Source organism: Ctenocephalides felis, unplaced genomic scaffold (genome assembly GCF_003426905.1).
Source record: "Ctenocephalides felis isolate EL2017-DRISC unplaced genomic scaffold, ASM342690v1 CF-g0.4_SCAFFOLD_02684, whole genome shotgun sequence".
NCBI lineage: Eukaryota > Metazoa > Arthropoda > Insecta > Siphonaptera > Pulicidae > Ctenocephalides > Ctenocephalides felis.
Genome location: NW_020538838.1, coordinates 36,817 through 46,114, shown reverse-complemented (window position 1 = coordinate 46,114; position 9,298 = coordinate 36,817). Strand labels below are relative to the sequence as shown.

The following is a 9,298-nucleotide window of genomic DNA, read 5'->3' as shown; positions in this document are numbered from 1 at the left end:
AAACTTTGTTTTCAGACTGCAAATAATTTTTAGACTGAGAACAACTTATAGACTCGGCTATAAAAAAGGATAAATGACGTACAGCAAACGTTTAGTTTACAGAATTACCTTAAGAGCTGAGTTTAAAATGATTGTTAAGTGTAAATCTCCTGCGAACTGAAATGTTGCGATTTCAATTGCCACGGAAAGAGATTAATTTTAATTCGGGGAAAGAAACTCATTCACCAGTTAAGAAAATTCAATTCGTAAAGTCATTAAGCTGAAAACCGCTTGTCAAATAAAAAAACTAGCTTATATTAGGGGGACCGGAAAGTAATGTCGTTTCTGCGCATGCCAATACTTGATTGTCATTTGTCAGCTCATTGTTTGGTTCAGAGGCATACCAAAAACATTGTGAGGTTAAGTGATTTCTTTAGTTATAGACAATTGAATTACAATTTTTTTTATAATTTTGTGTAAAATGGCCAGCCAAATACCAGAAGAGGTACACATCCGGCATTGCATGCTCTTTGAGTTTCGCAAGGGAAATAACGCAACAGTTGCTACCAAAAACATTTGCGATGTTTATCCAAATGCACTGGACATTCGTAAATGCCAAAGGTGGTTTTCCAAGTTCAAATCGGGTAATTTTGATCTTTCCGACTCGTATCGATCAGGAAGACCATCAGCGTTAGACAACGACGTGTTAAGGGCGGAAGTGGAAGCAAATCCGTGTTAGACGATCGAGGAATTGTCAAACAGTCTCAACCAACCTTGGTCGACCATCCAAGAACATTTGAAGCAGAATGGGAAAGTAAGCAGAGCAGGTGTTTGGGTCCCGCATAATCTGTCCGAACAGAATAAGGCTAACCGATCAATCACATGCAACTTATTGCTTCAACGACACAACACAGAAGCGTTTTTTGATCGCTTGATCACAGGAGATGAGAAATGGGTCCTGTATGATAACCCAAAACGCAAAAGGCAGTGGCTCTCTCCAAAAGAAAACCCTCGAAGTACTGCTAAGCCAGGTTTACACCCCAAAAAAGCGCTTTTGTTTGTTTGGTGGAGTATTCGCGGCATTGTTCATTTTGAATTACTGAAACCTGGACAAACTGTTACTGCAGACCTCTACAGAGAACAATTGCAGCGAGTAAATCAATCTTTAATTGAAAAGTGGACAGCAATTGTCAACCAAAAAGGCGTCATTCTCCAACATGACAATGCAAGACCGCACTGCGCAAAGCGAACTCTAGAAAAAATTAATGAATTGGGGTGGGAGGTGCTGCCTCATCCACCATATTCGCCCGATGTTGCACCATCGGATTTCCACTTATTCCGAGCGCTGCAACACTTTTTAAGTGGCAAAACATTTGCAAATTTGGATGATATCCAAAATGCCATCTCTAGATATTTTGCCGAAAAACCAATTAATTTTTATCGATCAGGGATTGAAAATTTAATCACTAGATGGCAAAAGGTTATTGACAATGATGGGGAATACATCATTGATTAAAAATAAAGACTCGTTAAAAATGTATGTGTTTGAATTTAGCGTAAGAAAACGACATTACTTTCCGGTCCCCCTAATATAACATTAGAAATTTTAGTCACTCATACTCCTATTATTAATTCAACCAACTTTTAATGTAGAGAAATTAGGCATTTTTAATAATCCAATATCGAATACTCCTAAATGTACAGTCGCTACAATCTTATATATAACAATGAATTGCAAAATGTGTTGGTAAGCGCATAATTCAACAACTCATAGACCAATTTGGCCAATTCTTTTTTTAAAATGTTCAACTCGAATAATTGCCGGGAAAACCCTAAAAACAGCCTCATCTTTTTCACATACGAACGTTTTCTAACTAAAACGTGGAATCAATTTGAGCTTTAATTTGTTTATAATGTGTAAATAAATAAGGTGAATTAGATAATTTATAAAGGTAAACTGGTGGACAGGTAAATGAGAGGATATGTAAAATGGTAGAGAGAAGAACTGGTAGATAGACGAATATGTGGATAAATAAACAGGTTGACAGCTTAATTGGTAGATATGTAGAACCCCACCCTGTATTTAAATAATTTTGATGTCATTTTATAAGCATTTTCGAGAAAATTCGAAATACCAAATTTCAAATCCGTAGCACATCATTTGGCCGAGATATCAGTGAAAACATGTGAAAGTGGCCCCTTTTTTCAAACTCACTTTTTGTCGGAAATATGAGAGATATCGAAAAACTGTTAACGTACTGATCTTGCCTATGTTGTTCATAACAAATAATGTGAAAAAATTATTTGTTAGTGCGTGAAAAAGTGAAAATGATTTTTCATTTTCTATTTTCTACCAGTGCGGCTTGTTTGACTACTTTTATATTAGCATCATTCGAAAGTCTGTACATTTTTCTTTTATTATTCAAAAATTCATTTAAATCTAAGTGGAACTTTGGGAGAAAAGTTGGAAAAACTTAACCTGGTACGCACGCTGCCGATACAAAAACAGGCATATAAAGTTGCTTTGCAAGAGCGACGATCAAGCAAAAGGCTAAGTGCTTAAAAATTAAAACTAGAGACATAAAAAAATTGTGACGGATAACAGAATAAACGGCAACGAATGGAAATGCAATCATTGCAAAAGTGAGGTTAGGGCCACGACGTCAGACGACAGAGATGACTCTAGCATTAGTGAAATGGAAAAGTTATTTCGTAAGTACTTTATTCTATTCAAAAGTGAGGTTGAAAGCAATCTTACCGCCATTAGAACGGAGCTTCTGAAAATTTCGGAACAAAATCATTTAGTTAATAATATATGTAAGCAACTGAAAACACAAGTGACATCTGTTGAGGAGAAAGTTAAAACGCTTGAAGAACTGTTCGTAAGTGCAGATGACAAGTACGCCGAATTCAACGATCGTAAGAGACGCGAAAAGAACGTAGTAGTTCAACGTAGTAGAGTCGAATAAAACTAATGGACAAGACAGATTACAAGACGACATGACGAATATTACTAAGCTCTTATCACAAGACACACAAATTACAACAAAAGACCTCAAAGTTCGTGGTGTTGGAAAACCAACTACAGGTAAAATCAGGCCATTATTAATTGAAACCCCATCCGAAACAACCGCTAGAATCTTAATAAAAACTAAACATCTAAATGCAGTTTCTATGAAACAAGACATGACGCCCAGACAATTAAGTCATCTGAAAATGCTGCGAAACTAACTAAACGCAGATATGGAAAATGCAGAAAAAACGATCAAATATATAAACGGTGTCCCTAAAATAGTGAAGCTACACTCCTTTCGCGGGTCATCGCAGGAACGAACATCTTGAACGCGGCTTATCAATCTACTTTCAAAACACTAGGGGTCTTAGAACAAAACTGAACACATTTCGAACGTCATCTTCTGTGAGTGATGTAATTTGTGTTACAGAGTCATGGCTAAAGTCTGATATTGCTGATGGCGAGGTAATCGACAACACATAAGCGATTTCTAGGTGCAATAAAGATCAAATCAGTGATAAATATGAAAGAGGTGGTGGTGTATTCGTGGCAGTGAAGCGTAGTTTTTCAACAGAGTTGATTGCACTCCCTAATAATAATATTGAACAAGTCTTCGTAAAAATTAAAACTGCACCACACGACACAATTATCTGCTGTGTTCACCTATCTCCTAAATCAACTGTAGAAATCTATAAAGAGCATATATCTGCAATAACATCAATATCCAAAAAATACTCAAAAGCAAGTATATTAATCGCAGGTGATTATAAATTACCCAGCAGCCTACAGCAAGAGCATTGTTTGTACTTGGTTTATGAAGAGTTGTCACTACTAAATTATCGGCAATTTAACAACATTCAAAATCATAGTGGAAAAACGCTTGACTTGTGCTTCAGTAATATACACGCAACTGTAGAGCGTTCTCATGCTTCAACTCATCCACTTGTCCACAAACATCAACACCCAAAAACATCTCCCTCCGAAAAAGACTCCTACATACCAATTTAATTTAGCGGATTATGCTGGCCTGAATGACTATTTTAAACAGTGATTGGATCGATTTATACAAGACAACCAGCATTGATGAAAAAGTAGATAAACTATATAAAGTAATAAACAATGGTTTATTACAGTTTTTTCCGCTCCTATTCTGCAAAAACACTAATTATCCCAGATGGTTCTCAAAAAAACTCATATCCACCATTAAACTTAAAAAAAAAAAACTCATACAGAGTACAAGAAAAATATGTTCAGATCCACATATAATGAATTTTGCCAACTAAGGTATGATTGCAAGAAATTGAGCAAGCAGTGTTGTGAAAACTACATTACTAAAATGGAAAATAAAATTAAATCTGACAGTACTAAATTTTGGACATTTGTGAAAAAAAGAAAAAAAAAATTCAAATACACCTGACTTGGAATGGTTTAGTGGCTCATGAAGGAGAAAATATTGCAAACCTATTTGCATCTTTTCTCAGAAGTACTTATTCATCTAGCATTAATCACAAAATCATAACCACAAAACAGCACGGCTTTTGTGGTGGCAGATCTACAACAACAAATCTACTATTATATGCAGAACAAATATTAGGCGCAATAAACAACGGCCTGGATGTCCATACAATCTACACAGACTTCAGTAAAGCGTTTGATCTCGTCGATCACAATATTCTGTTAAGGAACCTACAGCGGTATGGAGTCAGGGGCAAAATATTAGTCTGGTTTAGATCCTACTTAACAGGCAGGCATCTACTGGTGAGACTAGATGGCCATTTATCTGAAAAATACGAAGCGATATCTGGTGTACCGCAAGGATCACACTTGGGACCAATATTATTCAATATTTTTATTAATGACATAGACACTGACTTCAATTCTGATTATTTTTTATACGCAGATGACCTCAAAATCTATAAAACTATAAATTGTGATGATGATAGATTATCGTTACAACAAGACATTGCGCAAATAAACAACTTGTGTATAAGTAATAAACTTAAGTTAAATGCTTAAAAATGCGCAGTAATGATACTATCTCGATCCCACAATTCAATTCAACAAGACTACTATTTAGAAAACCAAAAAATAAATCAGTGACTTCTGTAAAAGACCTTGGAGTTATTTTTGACACCAAATTAAACTTCTCGCAGCATATTAACAAAATTTCCCTTCAAGCCCTAAGAACACTTAGCTTCATCATCAACAGTGGTCGAGATTTCCACAGCATAGACATACTATACATTCTGTACTCCACACTCGTCAGGCCTATTCTAGTATATAACTCCATAGTTTCGCCACCTCACACTGAATTATCAAGCAACAAACTTAATAGAGTGCAAAAAAAATTTGAAAAATACCTTAAGCACTTTGCGCAGTAGAAAAGAATTAGTGCACATGAAAGCGAAATTTTTTTGCTGAAATGCGAGGACAATAACCTAACCAAACGACAGCAAATTACTGATCTTATTTTTTTCATAAGACAGTAAATGGCTCAATTGATTGCCCTGCGATTCTAGAAAAAATTAATTTGATATGCCCGAAGACTTCAAAAAAGCCTAAAATCTATATATTGAACGGTCCAATGGACAAAGTAGCAATGGTGGTCAACAAACAGTGCTCAAAACTAAACTTTTTTAATTCATCACATAATACATTTACCAACATTGTCAAGAGGAATAATACTTATTAGTATTTGTTAGCATTACTGGTGTGCATTACTGAGTCTACATGTAAGTGCATGTGCGGACGTATGTATGTACGAGTGTATGTATAGGTGTCCCTATGTGTGTTTGTATGTGTCTGTAAAAATAACATAGTATAACATTAATATGTTACATTACCATATAATTAACTGTGTGTAGCCGATTGGCGTATAATATAAATTTATTATAATAAATAAATAAATAAACAAAAGTCGATTATAAAAACCTTTGACCAAGATTCAACTATATTCGAGTTCACTGACAACGTCGAGTAAACATCTTATCTGCATTTCTGTGCATTAAGTAATAGTGACGCATAGTGATTCATTTATATTCAAGTGATAGACAATTATTTTATCATGATTTAATAATTGTTCTAGTAAATTTTTTTCAAATTTAGTGTTTGATTTATTTTTTTATAATCATTTCGTGAACAGTTTTTTTTAATAGTTCAAACTTGGATAAACCTAACAGTGCCCCTTAGGGCTTAATATGGAAAATTTGTCAAACATTCGTGTTGTCGAGTCGAACAATATATTAAATGACGATTCGATGACAAATGCGTAATACGCAGTGCATCAATTACAAAATAATCAACCACAAATAACCCAAATAAATACTATTCAGTCAGCACTTTCGATGACAAATGCGGAATACGCAGTGCTTCAATTACAAAATAATCAACCACAAATATCCCAAATAAATACTATTCAGTCAGCACCTTCGATCTCTTCGATGAATTCTTCGATGGATTCGAATTCAAATTTAAATCCCTGGCAAGTTGTGACAGGTGTAAAACAAAAATGTGCAATAAATGTAAGTGAGAATTCATTAAAATTGAACAATAGATTTAGCGCTCTAGAAAATGACGCTTCTAACTCCAGCGCTCAGCCTTCCATTATTAATCAAGCAAAACTACCACCGCCCGTTTTTATTTATGGAGTGAATAATTTTAGAGAAACGGTTGATGTTTTTAATAACGTAATTGATAAAAATAAATACTCAACAAAAATTCTGGCTAATCACATAATTAAAATTGATGTGTCTTCGGTGGAAGACGATAGAATATTTGTAGCTTTTTTGCGGAACAGAAAGATTGTGTTTCATGCTTATCAGATTAAATCTGTAAGATCATACAGAGTAGCATTGAAGTACATACATTTCACCACAGATAAAGAAGACATTAAACGTGAAATTGAAAAGCAAGGACATAAAGTACGTAATAATACAAATGTCTTACACATTTCAGAACGAAAAAGCCGCTCAATATGTTTTATATCGATTTGGAACCCAACACTTACAACTCCACAATTTTTAATTCAACTTTTAAATATAAATCAAATAATACATTTTGAGCCACCCCAAAGGTAACCATTGTACAATGCAGTAGATGTCAATTATACGGACATACAAAAGCTTATTGTAACCGGCTTTATGTCTGTGTCAAATGTGGAGATAATCATATAACATCTAAATGCACTATGCCAGCTGAGACTGCAGCAGTTTGTGCCAACTACTCTGGCCCACATCCTGCAAATCGTAGAGGATGCCCATATTATCAAAAAGTAAGTAAAGTCAATAATTCTGCACAAAATACTTCTCCAGTAAATAATAATTACCAATCAAATAATAGAAATATAAATTCTGCTAAAAATAAAACATACAGAATCGCCACCACTAATCATTTATCATATGCCCAGGCTATGAAAGGTCAACAATCGAATTTAAACGACACTCCTGTTTCTCAAGAATCTTTAGTTCAATTTTTAAATGAATTTAAAATGTTCACTCAATTGATGCAGCAAAACTCGATGGTATTAAATATGCTATCGACCATCATCGATAAATTTAAATAATGGCTAAATTCATTAGAATGTGCTTATGGAACTCAAACGGTTTGACCGAACGAGCTGTAGCTTTTTTTAATAGAAAATAAAATTGATATCCTTCTAGTGGGTGAAACCCATTTCACTCAATATTCAAATCTATATATTCCTCACTAAACAAAAAATCTCACTTCCAATTAATTTTATAACAGTGCTGACAGATACAAGATTATATGGAGCTCTTTATATTTACATCAAATCAAATAATATAAAATTATAAATGCAATATACATAAAACAATGATATATATGTAAGAGATTGTGTAGATATTATGTAATTTAGTATATGGCTAATGTACCAGTTTATAAAGCCAATAAAATAATAAAAAAAAAAAAAAATTCCTCACTATTATCTCTACCATACTCAACATCCAGATGGCACTGCACATGGAGGTGCAGCAATTATAATAAAATCAAAAATCAAACATCTAATGGAACCTATCTGTAATGATTTCCTGCATGCAACCCTCATTTTTGTCGAATTTCCTCATAGTAATATTACAATAGCATCAGTCTACTGCCCGCCTAAACACAAGATACTAAAACGATACTTTGAAACGTTTATCAACGGTCTTGGAAATAAATACATGATAGCAGGGGACTATAATGTCAAGCATACTCACTGGGGTTCAAGACTATGCAATCCCAGGACGAGAACTCTACAACTTAATTAACTCCAACAACTCAACACCAATATCGACAGGAGAACCTACCTACTGGCCAAGCGACATGCTTGAAAAACAGATTTACTAGATTTCTTTATTTGCAAAGGTATTCCAGAAAGAAACTGGAAAGCCGACTCAAGCTTGGACTTGTCTTTAGATCACTCTCCGGCAATAGTATCTTTTAGCAATATTGAACCAATCTGTAACCTCAACTTTCACCTTACAAATAAGTATACCAATTGGAATAAATTTGGAGATATTCTGGACAATAATTTGGAATGCAACTTACTACTACAATCTGAAAGAGAGATTGCTTTTGCAGTGAACTCTTTTAATGACTCACTCTATATAGCCACACAAAACTCCACTCCATCAATCAAAAACAACTTTTTTTTTAATTGTCCAACTTCAATCAAACGGCAAATCGCAATAAAAAAAGACTAAGGGAAATCTGGCAAACCACCCGATTACCGGTAGATAAATCTAATTTTAACAGAGCTTGCAAAGAGTTCAAACTCATGCTCCGGAACTTTACCAACCAAGTTTTTGAAGAGAAATTAAAACACTTAACTTCTACCAAAAAAACTAACTACTCACTTTGGAAAGCCGCAAAGAAATTTAAACAACCAGTCGCTCAAACGGTACCAATTAAAAAAGCCAACAACTCCTGGGCTATAAGCGATGAGGATAAGGTCTATATGATGTTACTTTAATTCAACAAAATCAACAAAAAGAGCATTCATGAGCCATATCATTGAATCGTACAAGATTGATTCAGAGTTTCCAAATGTCTGCGTATGTTACAAGTTGCGAGCACATAACGTGTATCTGACGAGATGAAGAACTAATCCTGACAAAATGAAGAACATGAGAGTGAAGTATGCTGCAGTGGTGTTTTCTTATAGTATTTATTTAATGATGAACAGATATGCTACTAAGAAGTGTAAGTAAATGAAATCATGTAAAATGTATTCAATTGCATTTATAATCCAACCTTTTTTATTCGTATTCTAGATGATAGTTTTACTCAAGAAGGTAGTGGGACATCCGA

At 34.4% G+C, this 9,298-nt stretch overlaps 1 pseudogene; it reads left to right on the top strand.

Moving 5' to 3' along the window:
- The first annotated feature begins 315 nt into the window (after window positions 1-315).
- On the top strand, window positions 316-914 carry LOC113381198 (annotated as a pseudogene).
- Window positions 915-9,298: the final 8,384 nt, after the last annotated feature.